At 43.8% G+C, this 22,398-nt stretch overlaps 1 long non-coding RNA gene across 1 annotated transcript; it reads right to left on the bottom strand.

The window, feature by feature from the left end:
- Nucleotides 1-349: 349 nt before the first annotated feature.
- Nucleotides 350-2,987, bottom strand: LOC120395852. The gene is made up of 3 exons (XR_005592851.1): nucleotides 2,962-2,987; nucleotides 2,055-2,115; nucleotides 350-1,080 (listed from the first exon to the last, which is right to left on the bottom strand). It is a non-coding gene; the product is annotated as an uncharacterized LOC120395852 (long non-coding RNA).
- Between the last annotated feature and the right edge of the window lie 19,411 nt (nucleotides 2,988-22,398).

Genomic DNA, 22,398 nt, shown 5'->3' with positions numbered 1-22,398 from the left:
GGCGGCTCTAGACACAGCCCGCGCAGGCGCGCGCGCGGCGGCCTCGGGGGGGCATTTGGTGGGGGTGGAGCTCCGCGCGCCTGCATGCGGGCGGGCGGAGGCGGGAGGGACGACGCGGACGCGCGCGCCGCATGCGCGCGCGGTCCGGCTCCGCCGCCCGAGCTCCCGCTCCCATGACTGGCGGCTGGTCCGCTGGTCTGGCTCTGTCCTGGCTGTGACGGCATGCCGGCATGCGGCGGCGCACAGCAGAAGCGAGGAGCCCCCGGGGGGGACGAAGGACGGCGCGGCGCTCCGCGCTGCGCCGCAGCGCCCGCGCTGCAGCCGGCAGCGACCCATGTTCATACATTAACTACCTGGGGGGCTTCTGTCAGCCCTCCCACTTTTTTTCCCATCAGGTTCCTCAGCCAACCCATTGCTGGGACTTTACCATCCACCCACCCTTATAGAAGGGTTAAGGTGGGCTATAAGAAAGGGGGCAGTGTCTCCCTGCCATACCCAAGCCCTCCTCTTGTTCTATTCCTTTAACCAACACCTCTTTTTAAAGTCCTTTACCAGGCCATTTATCCGATCACTGTATACCTTCCCTATGGAGTACCTGCACTGGCCATCCGCCCCACACTTACAACATCATAGCCTAACACCCTTCATTCCACATATCAAAAAAACCCTCCTCAAACCCACTGTGGGGAAGGCAAACAAAAACAAAACAAAATAAACAAACAAAAAAACCCCACAACCACTCCACCAAGGCGAATCTGGTGGTGAGGGAAAAATTCCTTCCCAGCCTCACTAAAAATCAGCGGCTAGTGCAATGCCCACAGCAGCTAGTTACCACTTATTTAGCTACTTAAAGGGGAGAGAGGGTAGATGCAGCCTCAACCTGCTCCATGTAAATACAGGATTCTCCACATGGGATGCCCCTTTTAAACCCCTCTGCCCATCCTGTTTCCAGGGGGTGAGTTCCTTGTCCCCTTTTGCAGCAGTTTGACCCTTGCAGCCATATCACATTATTTTCTTCATTCAGCCAGTCTGCCAAATTCCCCCTGCTTAAAGGTGCAGTGCAGTCATTTTCTGGGTACACTGCAAGAAAGACAGGAGACACTTGTTATGGATTTTAATCAAGCTGCAACTTTATTATATAGATGAGTGGGACTACCCGACAGATAAAGAATACAGTGCAGGCAAATCCATGCTTATTCAAATCAGTTCTCTGGGGATTCCACCAACCCCCTTTGTTTCCATCCAGGTCCCCCAGCCGACCCCTGGATTGGACCTTACCATCCACCACTCTTGTAAGAGGAGTAAGGTGGACTATGAGAACAAGGCTGGGGTGGGTTGGCTCCCTGCCATACCAATCAGAGGAGTCCCCAACCCCCCTCCCCCTTCTGTTCCTTTATCCAGGACCTCCTTTTAAATCCTTTACCCGGCCATTTATCTGGTCACTGGCTGCCTTCCCTATGGATTACCTGCACTGGACATCTGTCCAACCTTACAAAATAAGTTGCGACATATGGCCTACCACCTTTTCTTCTCACCAGAAAAGGTCCTCCCTCACACCTGCTATGGGGAAGGCGAAAAAAACCTCACTCCACCAAAGCCAATTCTGGTGGTGTGGGAAAAATTCCTTCCCAGCCCCCCCTTTAAAAGGAGCAACTAGCGTAATGCCCACAGCAGGTCCTAACCCAGCCTGCCATTCACCTCCACTAGGGGAGGGAGGGTGGGTGCTGGCTTACTCACTGTGTGGAACAAAGCCTTGCCCCACCCAGGTTTTCTGTCCTCCTTCTGCCCTCCCCGCCCCCACCATAAAGCAGAGCTGTCCCTCCCAAGTAAGCCTCAACTCTGCCCCACCTTAGTTGTGGTGCAGTCATTTGTTTATTGAATCTTCCTCCTTTATTATCTAGCAGTTTTCATTATAATTAGTTTGTGGAAGACGGTAACGCTCTTTTATAAGGAATTTTTTTTTAAATCCACCCTATCAAGAAAACATATGCTTTAAAAAGGGATTTATTACTGAAAGAACCACATGAGTTGCTAATCAGCCTTGTCCTACAAACCTTATTTAGGTAAAACTCCCATTGATTCAGTGTGAGATTTTGATCACTGCTTCTGAGTTATCTGCATAAGAAAAAAATTAGATGTCAGATGTTACAGGCAATAAAACTGCTATTTTCAAGCTCCCTATACTATTTTCATTGAAATTTACTGGCATGCAACCTTATATGGGTGATATCCTTTCCCTCAATCTTCTTGAGTGCTATGCATAGGCTCATCTCATTGTTCTAACCCAGACTGCCAACGCATCTCTGACTTGACACTGAGTTCCTTTTCATCTCCTTACTTTACAGATCCTGGTGATAGGATAGGTTCCTGGGAGGGGAGCCAGTTAAGTAGATGAATGATTTCAAACCAGGATTTGGGGTTACTGGAGGAAGAGAAGCAATTTTGAGGCAGAGATCATAATGTCTATGGTTGTTAATCAAGCCAGAGTATTGTCTCTCTCCCTCTCAGAGTGTATATTATGAGTTCGGGGGAATAAAATAAATAAAAACATGCAAGCCCACACATAAATGCTGCCAACTACATGCAAAAACACCCTGCAAATCGGCCTCATGGGGTTTTGCTATGCATTATGCTACAATTGACAGGTTATAATGGATTTTATGTCCCTAGGCTGTTTCCTCAGGCAGAGTGAAATGCACCATTTTGCAATGTGTTACAGATGTGGGGGAGAGATTTCTGTCCAGGCTGCCTGGGGACAGAGCCGCTGAGTTGACTTTTCATGGGTATAAGCGGAAGGCGGTCTGAGACAGTGAGGTGGTTCCTGTCCAGGCTGCCCCCACCTCTTTCCTGGAGTCTGCCTTCCTGCAGGGCTCTATTGCTGTGTGTTGCCCCAAAGAAGATCTACCCAACTGTTGACCTTCTCTTCCACTTCCTTCCAAGGGGCAGAGAAAAGGAGCTCACCTGTTCAGGAGGCAGTTACTGTTTCCCTGAAGAGGAATAGAGAGGTCAGACAGTAAGTAGGGCCGGTGGGGAGAAGGGAAGCAGAGAGGGGAGCTTCCCAGACAGTGAAGAGCCCATCAGCTCAGGGCCATGTTTCACTCTGTTCTTCCCCTCCTGTGAGCAACATAGCGGATCCAGACTCTAATTCCTTCCTCATCCCTCCTCTCTCCCAATATTACCCTAATTGCTATCCTAAGACTAATGTCAGAACTTGGGCTCCCTCCCACAAAGCCAGAGAGATTCTGATTTCTCAGGGACCTTCTCTGCAAGCAACCTGGTCTCTCCACAATTGCCGCCTGTTATGCAAGACCCCACCAGACAACAGGATGCAGTGGATAGGGAGGCAAAATCTGCTCTGTTGAACAAGGCACCACAGAACGAGTACAGGTGGGCCAGAAAGTTCAGAGTTTGCATGCCATGTCCAAACTATTTGAAACTTCTGAGGAAGCCACCCTGGCATGAAGCTCTGTCACCACAATCATCTTCCAGATCGGGGTGGGCAAACTTTTTGGCCCAAGGGCAAAATCAGGGTTGCAAAACTGTATGGATGGCCACATAGGGAAGGCTGTGCCTTCCTGGCTCCTGCCCCCTATCCGCCCCCTCCCACTTTCCACTCCCTGACTGCCCCATTCAGAACCCCCACCCATCCAACCCCCCTTGCTCCTTTTCCCCTCACTGCCCCTTCCAGGGATCCCCGCTCTAACCACCCCCAGGACCCCACCCACCTATACAACCTCCCCTGCTCCCTTTCCCCTGACTGCCCTGACCCCTATCCACACCCCCAGACCCTACAGGCCCCCTGGGACTCCCACACCTATCCAACCCCACCTGTTCCCTGTCCGCTGACCGCTCCCGAACCTCCACCGCATCTAACCACCCCCTGCTCCCTGACCACTGACTGCCCTCCAGGGTCCCCTGCCCCTTATCTCCCCCCCCACTCCCTTACCATGCCGCTCAGAACAGCAGGACTGGCTTATTGGAAAGCCTGAGAGGTGCACAAGCCGCACTGCCCATGCAGTGGCATAACTATAGGGGAGAAGGAACAGCAGGGGAGGGACCGGGGATAGCCTTCCTGTTCGGGAGCTCAAGGGCCAGGCAGGATGGTCCTGTGCCCACCTTTGTTCTAGATCTATCTGGTATTTTCTTGCAGCAAGGATTGATAGCCTTGGAGACGGGCTGATAAACAGCCACCTCCTTCACCCTGACTCAGAGCCCCTTCCTAGTGCTGCCACTAACAGATTCTGCCCCCTCCTCCCAATTGACTCAGAGAGTGCGCTCACACACACACACAAGTCAGGAATTCTCTCTAAGAAGTGATTCAAATTGGCTTCTGCTACACCTCCTCATCACACATCCCACATTACTAGTCAAAAATCAGCAGTGGTTCAGTCGACAAACAAAACATACCTTGAAGAAATAAAACAAAAGATCTAGCAGGAAGCTAGATTATTTCTAAATGACAAGCAGGGTGGATAATAACAATGATACAAGATAACTAGCCCAATCCTATGAAGTACTGCTGAGTACCTTCCACTCCTATTGTCTTCAGTGGGAGTGCTGGTTGTTCGATACCTCACAGGCTCTGGTACTAAGGGAGGGGAACAAAAAAATGAATTAATGGTTTCCTTTTTGCTAAGAACACGTAGTGGATTTGTACAGCTTGGCAAGACATTTGGAGACCAGACTGCCAAGCCTACCTTAAACAAGATCATTTTAGTAAAAGAAAAAAACCCTAAATTTGCTATTCTAGCAACAAAACTTCTTAACCTGAGCTATTTCTGTAATTTATATCTAATTTGAGCTCAAAGCATTTTTCTTTAAGTTGAAAAGTGAAAGGGCAAAATGGTGGAATGTTCTGTTACCAAGGAAGGAGTTTCATCCTCATAACTCTGTGTCTATTTTGCAACAGAAAGCATCCACTTTCATGCTTCCAGTACTGACAAAATAAGGCAATCCATCTTTTCCATTGAGTTATTGCTAGATCTTTAAACACAAGGCTTGCTTTATCAGGCAATTTTAAAAGTTTGACTGACCCTATTGACTGTGTCCTAGAATATCTATCCCACTTATCACTATACCTGGGTATTACACATGAGTCTGAAAAGGGAAAAAATCTTAGGTATTATGACATAGGGTGACTGACAGATGCAACTGTTTTATGCCTCAGTGTTTTATTTTCTTACCAAAAGCTCAGAACATGGAGGAGCAGGCTAGTGAAATGGTAGGAAACTAGGCAGGACTTTGAACCCAGCCTGGACTTAATCAAAACTTTGACTAAGTCTGCCCATCTCCACAAAAAGTACTGATTTGTATAACTGGAGAATTCCAAATGTTTTGGTTGGAATTTTTCCTACTAACTCTACTGCTGATCCTTCTTTGATTCAGAGGGTTCAGGATCCTTCTTTGATTTGATGTGAGAGGGTTCAGGAATGACAGCAGTTTGAGAAGAGATTTGTATTATTTACCACAACACAAAGCACCCCTTGCTACTAGCATTCTTGTGGAACTGAAAAAAAACTATGCAAATGTTGCTTTCCCTTTGTACATTTGCTAGTTTGGCATTAGTGGATATTATCTATCTAGCTAATTTATCTCTGGCTACTTACTTTTAAAGGTATAATATATTGATATTGTACATTAGAAATTTGTGCATTAGAAATTTTGAACCATATACAGATTGAAGCATTATTTTGTGGTACAAAAAGGTATGCATATGCAGTACTGTAAACTATGATACTTTTGGACTGAAACAGAGGAAAGGCTTTCCATCAGCTTCAATATACATTGATCATTTTCCATATTTTGTTCTTTGTATCTTCTAGTTTTCCCTTCATATAGTTTTTATTTACCTACCTAAATGTTTATAGTTTTGGAGGACAAGGTTGCCTCCCTGTCCCAAAATGTTCCAGTGAACAACTAAGTATTTGATTTTATCCTTTATTACATTAAAAAAATTGAAATTAATGAAAACTGTCATGTGACAATTAAATGGTGAACTTGGAGATTTGTGCAGTTTAGGAATTTATTATATACCCACTATCATACTTCAAAGTCATAGATCAAACCTGACATTATTTTCAAGCCTAATTAAAATTACCTGTCAAATGACATATGGTAAGACATTTTACTCCATATAGTTTATGAGGAATTCACATCTGTCTATTCTATACATGTCAAAGCCTCAAATGAGATAGAATTTTCCCCAGAAAATCAACTCCATTGCAGACACTACATAAGTTAAAAAAAAACCAACAACAACACCCGTCCAGTCCCCTCCCTGTATATTGCTCAAATTTATCTGAGCTGTAATCTTATTATATAGTCAGTGAACATGTAATTACATCATCTATTATCATAATTGCTTTGTCCTCTGAAGACATCTGAAAATTAATAAGACTGAGCAAAGTTATACTTAAAAAAAATCTTGTACCGTACATCTAGAGAAAGATCCTCCCTTAAACATATCAATACCATACGCAGCTTGCAGTGTGTTTAATGTTCCACTATGGAACAAGTGATTTCTGAAGAAAGATATTTTTGTTTTGAATCAAGAATACTTAGAGGAGGTGAGACCAAATTTATGCAAGAAATTCAGATGTAGTCATTAGAATTTCCCATTTGGGGAGAACATATGGCATATGCTTGATTTCTCATGGAGGTGTCTGCTCTTTGCCTCATGCATTAGCACAGTAAGTAATAACCTTGTAAAGAACTGCACTATCAAATGTTTTCTTAAAAAAAATTGTTTATCCTTTTAAAAATTCATTCAATGATCTCAAGTGCCATATTTTAGATCCTGAGAACAGAAGTGTGGAACCTCATCAGTTTTAGTTAATAAGAGTTTTGATGAAATTTTCCCTTGGGTTGAGATTAAAGGAATTTGGTACTCCTTAGTTTGTACTTAAAGACACCAGTCCTATAAAACAATTAAGCACCCAAGTCAAATAATTTGTATACAAGAATATTTGCAGAATCAGGGCCTTAGTATGTAGAATCCCAAATTGCTATACAAAAAATCTTTAATCAGATCCTTTCTAAAGCCAAATAATTTCATCTTCTTTTGTAATGAAACTTGCTGTTTTTGGGGGAAGTGTATATCAAATGCCCTTTACCACGAGCACTAAGTTCTACAGTACATAGGATTTTTTTTTATCTTAAAAAATTCTTCTGCATCATTAACATTGTGACACATCTCTCATCTACTTTTATTTCAAATTGTGAATTGCACTGAAAGGTTTTGTAAGATCTTTTTTTCCTTTAAGTTTTGGTCTTTAGCAATGCTGGTGTCAGATTGACCATATAGCATGGTAGTAATACACATTACTTGGCAAGGAACCGATATAAAGGACTCATTTCCTCTTGGATTGTGTTTTGTTAAGTATTGTAGCTCATGAAAGCAATTAAAGTACCAACAGGAACTCAACCACAGGCGACTGGATCACATACTTTCCTGATTCATTATGCTGAAAGAATCAGCTTAACTTTAGATGATACTTTGTGCAAGAGGCGGCAACACAGCTTCCACTAGAACTAACCAAAGTCCATTGATACCCACTCAGCACATTTTTGTCAAATGCAAACAAAGATTTAATACTTAGAGTTGGACAAATATTCACAGATAATGTTTGCAGCATTTGCTTTAGTTTTTAAATTTGCTTTGGCTGTGTTCGTATTCTGCTTGCATGTACTTTTCACAGTTCTGGTTATCTGGTTTGGCAGACAAATGTTGATAGAAAATTAATTTTAAAATATTTGAGACACCATAAGTAATTATGCCTTCATTCGGTTAAGGCATATAAATACCATGTGATTATCAGACAGACAATGTACAATTCACACTGAGCTCAAATAGCAATCTCCCTAACTTAGGCACCTTCCCCACACACAAACAGCATTCAAGCATCTAGTTTAGGGGTGGGCAATTTTTTTGGCCCGAGGGCCACAACAGGGTTGCAAAACTGTATTGAGGGCTGGGTAGGGGAGATTGTGCCTCTTCAAACAGCCTGGCCCCCACTCCCTAACTGCCCCTTCCCACTTCATGCCCCCTGACTGCCCCCCTTAAAATCCCCCACCCATCCAACCCCCCTGCTCCTTGATCACCCCCTGGGATACCCTGCCCCTTATCTAATTCCCCCCCTCCCATCTCCTGCCCCCTTACCAAGCTGCTCAGAGAGGCAGGATTGGCTTATTGGAGAGCCTGAGATGTGCGCGGGTGCAAGCCATGCTGTTCACATGCTGGCATGGCTGCAGGGTAGGGGGAACAGGAGGGGAGGGGCTGGGCATAGCCTTCCCAGCCAGGAGCCCAAGGACCAGGCAGGATGGTCCCGCGGGCTGGATGTGGCATGCAGGCCGTAGTTTGCCCACCTCTGATCTAGTTTCTTTTGATGAATGAACCCAGAGACAGTGTTATTTGGATAAACTCCCCAGAAGTTCAAGTTATTTTACCCTCAAGCTTTTTGACGGTCTTCTCTGACTTTCTCCTCCCCCAAACCCAACCAATTCATTCACTTTTCCCCTTAGAACCATCCATCTTTCCCAGACCTACAGATAATTTTCCTGTAACCCATTCCCATCTTGAATCCAACTCCTCAAACTCGTCTTTTTTTCCAGTTAACCCTATTTTAGAGCTGGCCAAGAAACAAGGGGTGGATTCGGAGCTGGCCAATGAACAAGGAGGGGGACAGATTCTGAACAATTTAAAAAAAATCTCCCTCCTCCAGCTCGACAAACATTTAGACAGACTTGTTCTCAGCTAGAATCAATGCTTATTATAGAGTCTCAGAAGGCCTGGCAGAGAGTTCCCTCTAGTCAGAAGGGATCTATAATGCATTTGTGTAATACTTAAACAATTTCATCCGTTCTGAAGGATATTAGTTTTTCCAACACTGGTCCCCATTTTGAAGGCCAAGGAGTCTCTCTCAAAGCAATAAAATCTTTCAAAATAGAAGAAACTTTAGATCTACTAGAAGCACTGACAGAGTGGTTGCATGTAGTATTCAGGGCCTAGTCACAGGTAATGACACCAGAATTAATAAAAATGTGCTTAAGTAATTCTGACAAATCTCACTGGAGTAAATAGCACTGAAATGTCAGAGAAATCCATACACCCTGATCTTCTGTTAGTCATGCTTAATATCACTGTGCAGGCTACAATGAACAAAAATATTGGCTAATTTTGTACATAATTCATAGTACAATATTTATAATAAAACACATGTGATCCACTTTGGATGTGCTTGATATATAATCTAAATATATTTTTTAATTACTGTAATGATAGTCTTCATATAATAAGTACACATTTACATATAGCTATATATCCATAAATATTCCCAGGACACTGAGAAATGTGATGTACCAATGGGCAAACACTGTAGTTAAGTACCTTCAGGGGATAATTTAGAAAAATCATTATCAGCTTTACTTTCATTAACTTAGTCAAGCAAAGATCAACAATCATCTTGTTTACTTGGTCTCTGTTTATTAAAAAGCATTTATTCCATGAAGAATGACTGTACGTCATTCCCAGAGTATATGAATATGCTACGATATGTTTGAATGACAGATCTTGTGAAGTTTCTATTTTGACATAGTAATGTTGCCATTTATGCATGAAATCAACGTTGAGAGATTAACTTCTGTAATATTTACATAAATTCTATTTGCAAATTCCTATTTTATATTATTATAACCACATTTTCATCGTGACACCTTTGCATGCTATAGTTTCATTAATATTCAGTGAGAGAAGAATGTTATTTTAGTTGTGTGAAATGCATATTCTTCCTTCCCCCAAAACTTCATCCTTCGACAGGAAATGCAAACAACTTATTAAATTATCCTGCCGAAGAACAAAAGAAGCGTTCTGATAAAAACAGACCATTGGCAGCAGTAATGGAGTCTGAGATACATTTAAAACATTTCCCCAAATACATATAACACATTACCCAGATATGTACAGTTTAGCTGGATTTTCCCAGCACAGACAGTAATAACATTTATTACAGATGCGGTAGCAGTTGTATAACCCCAATACACAACAGTAAGACCAATATACATTCGTTATTACACAGGCTAAAATTGTTCATTGTTTCCTGTTGATCAGAATTGCAATGCTATAATCAAAAATTGTCAGTCAATATTAATTATAAAAATCTGTTCAATGAACAGTAGGCAGTTAATGAAATTGAGAAATCTTTGCAAGGGTGATATGTGACATTACTTTTTAAAACTGTGGAATGTGGGACTAAACTGATAGAGCCTGAACGCCTGAACATTTCATCAGGTTTATTAACAAAGATAATGGGCCAAATCTTCAGCTGGTGCAAATTGGCATAGGTCCATCAACTTCTTATTGATGGATGATTCCTGATTAGTGATTAATTTAAAATGGGCCTATTCAAGTGAGTAAGGGTGACAGAATCAAGCCCTAATTTATCAGTGTGTCAATGCAGGAAGGAGAGGACACGATATGGAGGACAGAAATGTAATAAATAATTCATAACTGAACATTCCCACTAGCAAGAGGTTAGTGGCTTATATTCTCCAAGATACACTTATACTGCAATGTTGCAGATTAAAAATAGTCACTTTTTGGCAGTTACAAGCCACTCATATTTGGGTGGTGAGAAGCAAAAGCCCAGTGACTTCTCTGTTGCAGACAATGGCCACCCATATTTCTTTTTCACAGGGAAGCAAAACATCTAACGTGGAGGCTATCAGTTCGAGAATGCAACATTTCATCTTTGGAGTCAAGCTGATAGGCCAGGTCAAGGGGGAGCATTACATGCTGGGGCTTGCTCTACACTTTCAGGTAGCTGCTATCTCTTCTATTAACAAAAAGCAAGATGCAACACTTCAGTTCCTGGCAAACTGCCATTCTGGTTCACAGTTTTGGTGACCCTATCTTAATAGGAGTCTCATGATTCTATCAAACATAGAAAGTAGATACCAGTGTACGGGGAGATGTCAGCAAACCAGTAAAGTGCCTGAACCCACTATTGCTTATTTCTAAAAGCAGCCAAGTAAGCAGGCTAATCCAAGGAAGGAGGGGAGGGGGGTTGGGGTGCCACAGAAAGGGTAACTTGACCCCACATCCTTCCTGTTAAGAATTGTGTTAAAGTTGCTGATACATGCATTTTAAAGGAGCAGGATGTGCCCTCTAGCATGTGTCTAACAGGGTCTCAAGGCTGCAAACTCTGGAAAAACCCACACCTGGTTAATCAATAATCAGAAGGAACCTCTTGCTTGACATTGAAACTACTTGCTTAACAAGTTTTCTTTAAGGGACGTGGCATTCTATTACTAATATATAAATACGGGAGAAAAGTTTGAGGTAGTGGGACTCTTCAGGACTGGACTCTCCCTCTGTATGCATCTTGTGTTCCCCACTGGCAGACAGACTGCCTCTGTGCCACTCCAGAGCCACACTCAGCTTCGGTAATTATCAAGGGTTGGGGGTGTTTTACTAACCCGTTGCAGACATGTGGAAGTGCTCGAGACTAAGTAAAGTTTAGCTTTAAGTGAAAGCACTCTTGTGTTGTCCTGTTTGTGCCAGCCGTCTATCGGTCAGACGGCCGTGTCTGCCCTGATTTATTTCCTGACACCTCCTCGCACAGAGTAAAGTTACCAAGAGCTTTGGGTTGAAAGAACCCCAGGTAACACCAGTACTATGCACAGTGCTACCAAAGTTATGTGTAACAGTTTGTAGTATAAGCTTCACATACTGCATTGTTTCCAAGACAGAATATAGACACTGTTCAATTTCTATTGTATCATTATATAGATTAATGTTTGGGTTTTTTTTACTTCTGATCTTTTGATCATTCCTCAAACACTTTCCTAGTTACTATAAAACATCTTCTGTAACTCCTCACAATTTTTCAAAAACTTTGGAGTATCAAATACCAATTCTATCACGTGAGAGAAATGAAGTACCTCAATTGGAAAATGATATTGCTAGAGAGATAATCAGTAATGAGTATCAACCTGTCAGAATTAGTAATGTAATATCAAATATCAAGGGCTGAGAAAGATTTCAGACCCAGCCTGTGTTCTTGTTGAATTCTATGTAACGTGTTTCTAGATACATCTTCCCTGTTAACCTTAGATGTGTTTAATCCTGCCTACTTTCCTGCTTCAGATTAGCCATTATATCATAACATCACAGAAAAGGATCAAGAGACCCTTTGCATATATCCACACTAGCTCCACTGCTCTATATCAGTACTTAAAATGGATTTTGGTAGATGTGCACAGCTGTCGGTATGAGGAAAACTACCAGAGCTGCAATTTGTGAACTACCTTATTTTAAAGTTACATAGTTTGATAGATGACAGTCTAGACAGGCATTGTAATCATGTAACAGATACTGAGCTTATCTCTCACAAGTAGTGAATTTGTGGACTGAAAATAATACTGTGGGAAAAGCATTTGAGAACTGAGGAGAGGCTCATTATGATAATACAGGATAACATATGCTTTGAGGATCATTGTTAAATAGGTTTATGTGAAAAGGGGCTACCAAATTTGACCTTGCAGCAATACAAATACAATATTATAAAAATACACTAAACCACCACCACCAAAAAAAAAAAACCATGCCTGGGAAAAATATGAAGCATAAAAGTTTTCTCTGAAAATGTGGAAGGACAGAAGGGGATGGATTTCAGTAGGGAATGTATTATATATCAGAGGGCTGACGCTGACAAAAGCACGATTGCCTGTAAATTTCACACACAATGTCAGACACCCTTCGATTGCAGCAGATATTGACTGTAGCTATGACCAACATTGTTAAAGGCTTTAAAGTATTGATCTTGACATGCAAGTGAACGAAGAGAGACACAGAGATGGATTTTAAGTGGCAGTGTAGTGGAGTGGTCCCTTGCTCTCCAGTGGGGAGGAAGGCTACTCTGCCTCATTGTACAGGGCGGTAACCCCCAGGCTCAAGGCTCGCCGGCGGAGCTGAACCATATGTAGTCTATAGTTCTGTGCCCATCTAACAGAGGCAAACAAACAACAGTCTGGTGCTCTTTTCCCCTCCCTGGGGAGGGGTAGAGTGCTGAGTAGTCTTTATGTCATATCCTTGGGGGCAGCCAGTTTAGGAAGAAATCACTTGAGGCCAGAGAGCAGACAGCTAACAAAACTACCATTTTATTTACAGACACAGAGCTCACTCAACTGGCCGAAGCTGGCCGGGCTATCCCCTAATAATCTAATTCAGTTGCCATAGGAACAAAAACCATGACAACCAAATACACAACATATTCCTCCCCCACTAATAAGAACATCCCCTAAATAAAACACATGCTAGACTAGAGAAGTAGAGTAGACTGCCTCCATTCCCGGCTAAACGCTGGGGATTATTTTGCCCCATAACCGTGGGTTCGCCCTAGCTAAAGATCCAGCCAATGAGGAGGCCTTCTGTCTCTAGGTGGATTACGGCGAACTTCTGGTGTTGTTGCACCCGAAAGTACCATGGGTTCAGGGTCCACAGCACGAACAGGTGAGGAGGTGGTATCAGCTTGTGCTGGGCAAAGGGATATCTCAGCCGCCGGCAGTAATGGAGGAGAACAGTCAGGAACAGGTGATTCGTTATTCGGTGTCTCACCAGAAGAGGTGAAGTCAGACCACTCAACTGCAGATGTGTCCTGAGGACTGGCATGACCTGGCAACAGCTGATCTACATGTTGCCGCCAGGTAAGATTCTCTGCAGTCCGGACTGTGTAGGAAACAGGTCCTGTTTGAGTGATGATTGTGGCAGGGACCCATTTAGCTCTGGAAGTATAATTCCGAGCCAAAACTGGTTGTCCCGGGCTAAAGGTTCGGTCTTTTGCTCTGGGTGCCTGTCTGATGATTTGATATTGCTGCTGATGTTGCACAATTTGTCAGGGTTCAGAAGGTTTCAGCAGATCAAAGCAAGTGCGCAGCTGTCATCCCATCATTAGAAAGGCCGGGGATGCCTGGGTCGTAGCATGAGTTGTGTTTCTGTAGGAAAGTAAGAAGGTATCCAGACGCTTTTGAATGGAGTGTTGTCCCTTTGCTGATTTCAAAGCGTGTTTCATTGTCTGCACAAATCTTTCAGCTAATCCACTGGTGGATGGATGATATGGTGCTGATGTGATGTGGTGTATCCCATTTGCCTTCATAAAATTTTGAAACTCCTGAGAGACGAACTGCGGTCCGTTGTCGCTCACAAGTTGTTCTGGCAGACCAAAATGACTAAAGAGTCCTCGTAGTTTTTGGATAGTACTCTCTGCAGTAGTGGACTGCATTATAGAGACTTCTGGCCATTTAGAATGGGCATCTACTGCCACCAAGAATATGCTTCCTTCAAGGGGGCCAGCGAAGTCAATGTGAATACGTTGCCACGGGTTTTCAGGCCAGTCCCATGGGTGTAGGGGTGCCCACTGGGGTGCATTCCTCACACCCTGACATGACATACAAGCTTTTGCCTTCTCTTCAATAGTACTGTCCAATCCAGGCCACCAAAAATAGCTTTGTGCAATTTCCTTCATGCGCACTATTCCACAGTGTCCGGAATGTAGCTGTTCTAACATCTGTGATCTCAGTTGTGGTGGAATAATGACACATCTCCCCCACAACAAACAACCAGATTGGACCGATAACTCCGTCCTCCTGGACATGTAGGTAACAAGGTCGGGTGAGACTGGAGAGGTTTGTTGAGATTTTCCATGCATCATCAGGTCCATAACTTGGGACAATACTGGGTCAACGCGAGTTGCCTTCTTTATCTGAGTAGCAGTGATGGGTGTATTCTCTACCTGTTCAACGTAGAAGATTTCCTTTTGGGCACTATCTTGATGTTTGACCGGCAAAGGCAACATTGAGAGGCCATCTGCATTGCCGTGCAGAGTGGATTTCCGATATTTGATTTCATATGTGTGTGCTGAAAGTAACAATGCCCAATGTTGCATACGACTAGCAGCTAATGGGGGAATGGCTGTGTAGTGTCCAAAAATTGACGTCAGAGGTCGATGGTCTGTGAGAAGAGTAAACTTTCGTCCAAACAGGTACTGATGAAACTTCCGAATTCCAAAAACAATTCCTAATGCCTCACGTTCGATTTGGGCGTAGTTAGTTTCTGCTTTGCTTAGAGTGCGTGAAGCAAAAGCAATAGGTCTCTCTTCTCCTAAAGGCATAATGTGTGACACGACTGCTCCCACTCCATAAGGGGAGGCATCGCAGGCCAATTGTAGGGCTAAGGATGGATCAAAGTGCATTAGAACTTCAGAATTTAGCAATGCATCCTTAGCTTTGTTAAATGCAACATCACAGGCTTTAGTCCACTTCCAGGCCTTGTTCTGCCCAAGGAGCTCATGAAGTGGTTTTAGCAGTGTGGCTAACTGTGAGATGAACTTTCCATAATAGTTCAGTAGTCCTAGAAACAAGCGCTTCTGGCTTACATTTCGAGGTGGGGGAACCTCCACAATAGCTTTAACTTTTGCAGGGGCCTTATGAAGACCTGCAGAATCAATGATGTGTCCCAAATATTCAACAGAGGGCTTGAAGAATTCACACTTGTCTTTGCAAACTCATAGGCCATACTCTTCCAGTCTTTGTAGGGTAGCCTCTAAATTCTTTAAGTGATCCTCTTCATTTCTTCCAGTGACCAGGATATCATCCAGATAGCATTGAACTCCTGACAAGCCACACAAGATCTGGTCCATAGCTCTCTGGAACAGGGCAGGAGCAGACGTTATTCCGAAGGGTAGGCGACAGTATCGATAAAGCCCCTTATGAGTCACAATAGTCAACAGCTCTTGGGACTTTTCATCGACGTGCATCTGTAAATATGCTTGACTCAGATCAATCTTACTGAACTTTTGTCCCCCAGCCAGGCCTGCGAAGAGGTCATCGATGCGGGGAAGCAGGTATTGCTCTGCACACAACACTGGGTTGACAGTGACTTTAAAATCACCGCAAATCCAGAGAGAGCCATCTTTCTTCACTATTGGAACGATAGGAGTGGCCCATGAGCTATGGGTAACTGATATTAGGACTCCATTGGTGACCAGGCGCGCCAGATCTGCTTCAACTTTTGGCCTGATGGCATATGGCACAGTTTGGACTTTCAGATATTTTGGTGGACTGTCAGGTTTAATGTTCAATGTCACAGTGATTCCCTTCATACTTCCCAAATCATCTCCAAAAACAGCAGCATGATTCCTTAGTATAGGGGTTAGACTGGTTTCTTCTTTAGTCATCCGGTGCACTTCTGCCCAGTTCAGTTGAATCTTCCCAAGCCAAGACCTACCCATTAAGGCTGGGTAGTTACCTCTCACCACAAACGGTGGCAATTTAGCAGCCTGTCCATTGAGCTCCACCTTAACATCAATAGTGCCCAACATGGGCACAGCTTCTCCCGTATACGTCTTCAGAACAGTTTTTGTTGCCTTAAGCGGAAGATGCTGTAGCTTTTCTTTATACACAGTCTCAGAGACCAGCGAGACGGCTGCACCGGTGTCCAGTTCCATGCGTATAGGTATGCCATCCAACAACGGGGTTACCCAGTATTCATGTGAGCCCACTGCCAAAGACAAAACATGCAGTGGCACTTCCTCTTGCAATGAGGTGTCACCTTGATCATCCTGGGTCTGCTCTAGGGTATGCAGGGTTCCTCTTTTTGTCGGCCAGACCACAGGCCTCTTTTTCTTTTGTTTACAGGCACAATGTGTCCCTTTTTGCCACAGTGTTGACACACCAGGTCCTTACACCAGCATTCTGATGCCTGGTGACCCGGCTTACCACAGCGGTAACATTCTTGACTCTGCACAGTTTTGTGGGTCGGTTCTTGCAACACTTTTTGCACCCTAGGGGATGCACCGGTTTATTGCGCCTCCCTTGTAGCCAGTTCCATGGAGACAGCAATATCAACAGCCTTCTGTAATGTAAGCTGAGCCTCTGTCAGTAGGCGCTTCCATATAGCTTCACTGTAGAGGCCACACACTAACCTGTCATGCAGGCCATCATTTAACATCTCTTTAAATTCACAGTGTTCTGCTAACTTTTTTTAAATTGCTACAAATTGTACAACTGTTTCATCTTCCTTTTGGTCTCTTTTGTGGAACCTATATCTTTCAGCAATTACCAGTGGTTTTGGGGAAAAATGGGACCCCAGAATTTCCACAATGTCACTGTAAGATTTAGTCTCAGGCTTAACAGGGTGTAGTAAGCTGCGTAGCAGGGAGTAGGTTTTAGCTCCTACAACACTTAAGAATATTGGCACCTTCTTCGCTTCTGTAATGTCATTTGCAATAACAAAAAGCTCAAAACGCTCAGTATACACATGCCACTGCTCTATAGTCTCATCAAAAGGTTCCAGTGACCTGGTCAGAGTAGCCATGATTTTTAGTTTCACTTTCACAGTCAGTGCAAACAAGCAGTATTTTTGTTTGTTTGTTCTTTACCTTGACTTCTACTTCCTTCTGTTACTGGAGCAGCACCAGAATCCCATCCATCGTCGCCACTTGTTATATCCTTGGGGACAGCCGGTTTAGGAAGAAATCACTTGAGGCCAGAGAGCAGACAGCTAACAAAACTACCATTTTATTTACAGACACAGAGCTCACTTAACCATCCAAAGCTGGCTGGGCTATCCCCTAATAATCTAACTCAGTTGCCATAGGAACAAAAACCATGACAACCAAATACACAACACTTTAGCTCACAGCCCCTCAGCTGGGGCTGGCAGTACTTAACAGTCTGTAACTCTAGCCCATTGGGCAGGACTGAGCAGAGAGCAGGCTGGAGCCTAAGCCAGTGGTTCTCAAACTAGGGCCGCCACTTGTTCAGGGAAAGCCGCTGGTGGGCCAGGCTGATTTGTTTACCTGCTGCATCCACAGGTTCGGCCGATCGCGGCTCCCAGTGGCCGCAGTTCGCTGCTCCAGACCAATGGGGGCTACAGGAAGGGCAGCCAGCATGTCCCTCGGCCTGTGTCGCTTCCAGGGGCTTTCCCCGAACAAGCGGCAGACTGGCTTTGAGAACCACTGGCCTAAGCTTTCTGGCCAACGCATCCAGCAACCACCCACTGTCTGGGGCTCTAGTTCTTTGGGTGGGGCAGCGCAGGGAGCAAACTTGAGCCTCACCTTGTGAGCTAAGGCAGCCAGAAAATACACACAGTCTAGAGCTGTAGCCCTTTGGGTGGGGCAAAACAATGAGCAGGCTTTAGCCTCAGTTTGTAGGCTAATGCAGCCAGCAAGCACACAGTCTAGGGACTCCAGTAGGGTTGAGCATCAACCAAGTCTAGTGTCCTGGCTTGATGGATGGTAGATTCACACCGACCTCCTGGCCTAGGGTAGAGTGGCAGGGGTTAGCAGGACATGGACCCACCCGATTCCACCGCGTCCCAGCCCGGTGCCCTAACAGTGGTGGAGTGGTCTGCCACTGGGTCAGCAGGGATCCAGCTGCAACAAGCTGACCTGGAGTCAGTCAGGAAGGTAGCTGGATAGTTGTCAGCTGCCCTGTGCTAATTCCTACCTCCCCAGGGTTTGGTACCTCTATAATCCCCAGGCCCTGTGGCTCCTCTGGATACCCAGTAGATGGCAGTTACGGCAACTCCTCTTCAGGACCAGTCTCCTCTGGGGGCAGGTTGTTGTACAGTGCAGGTTAAGCTCCAGGGTGCCTCAGCAGAGTGGAGGCATCCTTCTCCTTCCCTGGCTCCTGCTCAACTGAGCTGTTGAGCCTCCCTTTATACTTCCTGTCCTGCCCTGGTACTTCTGGCGAAGGTGGTGGTGTGGGTTCAGCTCCACCCACCAGAGGAAGTCAAGTGGTCCTTTGCTCTCCAGTCCGGAGGGAGGCCACTCTGCATTGCTACACACAGTCATGAATTTTATTAAAATTTAACATCAGAGATGGGTGCTATCTGCCCCATCATCCCACACAAGGCATTTGTGTGGGTCCAGTGTGGGGTTTACACATACCATATGACTCATAAATCAGGGTAGATTCTCCCACGGTATACCCCAAGGATTCAACTTGTTCTTCTGAATTATCTCACCTTCCTCCCTGGAAAGGGGATGGAAAGAACAAAAGAGGGAACCCTATCTGCAAGGACTTCAGGTTTTCCTTTTGCTCACAGCCCTGGTGATCACCAGAGAACTCCCATGTCTCGTATTTTCTGATCATTGTCCCTTTATCTGCACTGAACACCAGCCACAAGTTCTAATAAACTAACATTTACAGTTTTTCAACCCTAAGCCTACTTAGCCTAACTGGGTCTTGATTATGTTATGAGAAAAGAAAAAAACAAAAACAAAAAAAACCCACCACCAAGACAGGCAGCCTCAGCCTATTTCGCACTAATGGGACAAATTCCTTCCTGACTCCTGTAAAAGGTGATCACAGTCAGACCCAAAGCAACCTGAAAACACAGTTCCTCTACTATACAACTATAGGGAGGGAGAGCAGTTGAATTCAGCTAGAAGTGGAGTGAGAGTTCTGAGAAACCCTGGGCCAGTCTTTAAACAAACCATTGTGGGAAGACAGAAACTAATTGACTTCCCTCTCTTTGGCAGGCCAATAACAATGGGGCGCTCGGGGAGGAGGAGTCTGTCCCTGTATACACTTCCTCCTAAAGCTGTCCAGCAGGTGGCAGATCCAAATAAATCTCCCATATGTTAAAGTGGTGGGGGCATTACAACAGTGCTAAAAGGCCCTAATTGGAATAATATTGTACAAGGACAAGACAAACCATGATAGACAGCCCATGATGCAAATTGCTTAGAATCTAGGAACAACATATGAGGGGTGATTACCTGAAGCAATCAAAGGTATAAAAATTTATTATAGATTTTTACATAACTAAATATATTTGATTTATTTTTTATTCTTCTAGTTGTTTACATTGTAGTGTTAGAATCACAAATACATAGATGTTGACTTACCAAGTTCCCCTTAGCCCTCTGCCCTAACTACCTAAAACATACAATCATAACAAAGTTTGCAGAGGACACCAATATTGGTGGAGAGGTATATAATGAAGATGACAAGTGACTAATATAGAGCTATTGAAATACCTTGGTAAACTGGGTATAAACAATATGAGTTTTTAATATGCCTAAAAGTAAATGCAAATGCTAAGACAAAAGAAAATGGGCCACACTTATATGATGGCAGACCCTATCCTGGGAAGCAATGACTCTGAAAAAGTTTTGGGGGTCCTGGTGGATAATCAGCTGAATCAGAGATCCAAGTGTGATGCTGTAGACAAAAGGGCTAATGCAATCCTGTGATGCATAACCAAGGGAATCTTGAAATCACACACATTAGACAAGCAATAAGGCATATGTTTTTACAGTGAGAGTTTACCAAGGGTTGTGGTGGATTCATGTTTTTTCTAAAAGATGTTCTCTAGGAATTATTTTATGGATGTTCTCTGTCCTGTGTTATACAGAAGGTCAGACTAGATGATCTCAGTGGTCCCTTCTGGCCTTGGTATCCATGAATCTCTCTGCCTAAATAATAAGCATTGGCTGAGGGGCAGGATTGCATCAGATATCAACGGATGCTGCAGATGTTGCATGTGGATTTGGAGGAGGAGTGAGAAAGGATCAGTGAATCTGAATGAGGGGAGGAAGGGTGAATGTGAAAGTAAAGCTGGTAAGAGTATAAAAGGAAAGAAGAGATGGAAACCGTGAGTGTCAATTTCACAAAATGCCGGACTTTAAATCAAATAAGTCTTCCTTTTTATATGGAAGACTCAAGTATATTGATCCATTGGGTTACATTCAGTCCCCAGATATATGACAGGTAGTGTGCCTATCCACATAATATAGAGAGACAAGGTGGGTGAGGTAATAACTTTTATTGGACTAACTTCTGTTGGAGAGAGAGAGATGAGCTTATGAGCCACACAGTGCAACACGGTTACAGCTACACTACTTACAGTTTAGGACATTTGTCTCACTTAATTTACAATGTAACAAATCTCTGACAGTATACTTCCTTCGGGATTTCAGTGTGGCTGAGTGGGGATGTGGATGAGACAAAAAAAGATGGAAACAACCAGTGTTTAAAATAGTTGTGACATGTTGGGTCACAGAAACCCCCTTGGGACTGCCACCTGATGTACTGAGATTACCTCTGAACCCATTTTCCCTGGCAGCTTGGGACTTCAGAACCCTGCCTTGCTGAGCCAGACATGCCAGTCTTCTCCAACACAGACCCAGGGTCTGAACCACCCAAAACTGCAGACTTAACTGAAAAATGGCTTAGAAAGTGCTCCTGTCTCTAGCACCCAGATACTCAGTTCCCAATGGGTTTCAAACCCCAAATAAATCCATTTTGCTCTGTATAAGGCTTATACAGGGTAAACTGATAAAATGTCTGCCCTCTATAACACTGATAGAGAGATATGCACAGCTGTTTGCTCCCCCAGGAATTAATTATTTACTCTGGGTTAATTTATAAGCAAAAAATGATTTTATTAAATATAAAAAGTGGGATATAAGTGGTTCCAAGTAATAACAGACAGAACAAAGCAAGTTACCAAGGAAAATAAAATAAAACGCGCAAGTCTAAGCCTAATACAGTAGGAAACTGAATACAGATAAAAATCTCACCCTCAGAGATGTTCCAATAAGCTTCTTTCACAGATTGGACTGCTTCCTAGTCTGGGCCCACTCCTTTTCCCTGGTACAGTCCTTCTTAGCTTAGGTGGTAGCTAGGGGATTTCTTAGGACTGCCATGCCCTTTGTTCTGTTCCCTTTTATAGCTCTGGCACAAGGCAGGAATCTTGCGTCTCTCTGGGTCCCCACCCCTCCTTCTAAATGGAAAAGCACCAGGTTTAAGATGGATACCAGTACCAGATGACATGGTCACATGTCCTGTGAGACCCCAGCTTTCATTCTTCCCAGCCTGACTCTCAGGAAGGCTTGCAAGTAAACACAGCCATCTACAGTCATTTCTCCAGGTTAATGGGAGCCATCAAGATTCCAAACCACCATTAATGTCCCAAAATGTGGGACATTAATGGTGGTTTGGAATCTTGATGGCTCCCATAATTGGAATCTTGATGGAATCTTGATGGCTCCCATAATTACAATAGGACCTCAGAGTTATATTACATATTTCTAGTTTCAGATACAAGAATGATACATTTGTACAAATAGGATGATCAGACTCAGTAGATAAGCCTTGTAATGATACCTTACAAGAGACCTTTTGCATGAAGCATATTCCAGTTACATTATATTCACACTCATTGGCATATTTTCATAAAGTCATATAGAGTGCAACGTCACAATACTGTCATCATGTAAATTCTTGTGTACCTAAAGGAGCCTCCTTCCAAGTTAAGTCTAAATAAACTAACAATATGGGTGGATTCTCAGCTGTTTTAAAAAAAATCCCCCGAGCTACAAAGACATCACTTGA

This window comes from Mauremys reevesii, linkage group 1 (genome assembly GCF_016161935.1).
Source record: "Mauremys reevesii isolate NIE-2019 linkage group 1, ASM1616193v1, whole genome shotgun sequence".
Classification (NCBI taxonomy): Eukaryota; Metazoa; Chordata; order Testudines; family Geoemydidae; genus Mauremys; species Mauremys reevesii.
This window is presented reverse-complemented; position numbering and strand designations above follow the sequence as displayed.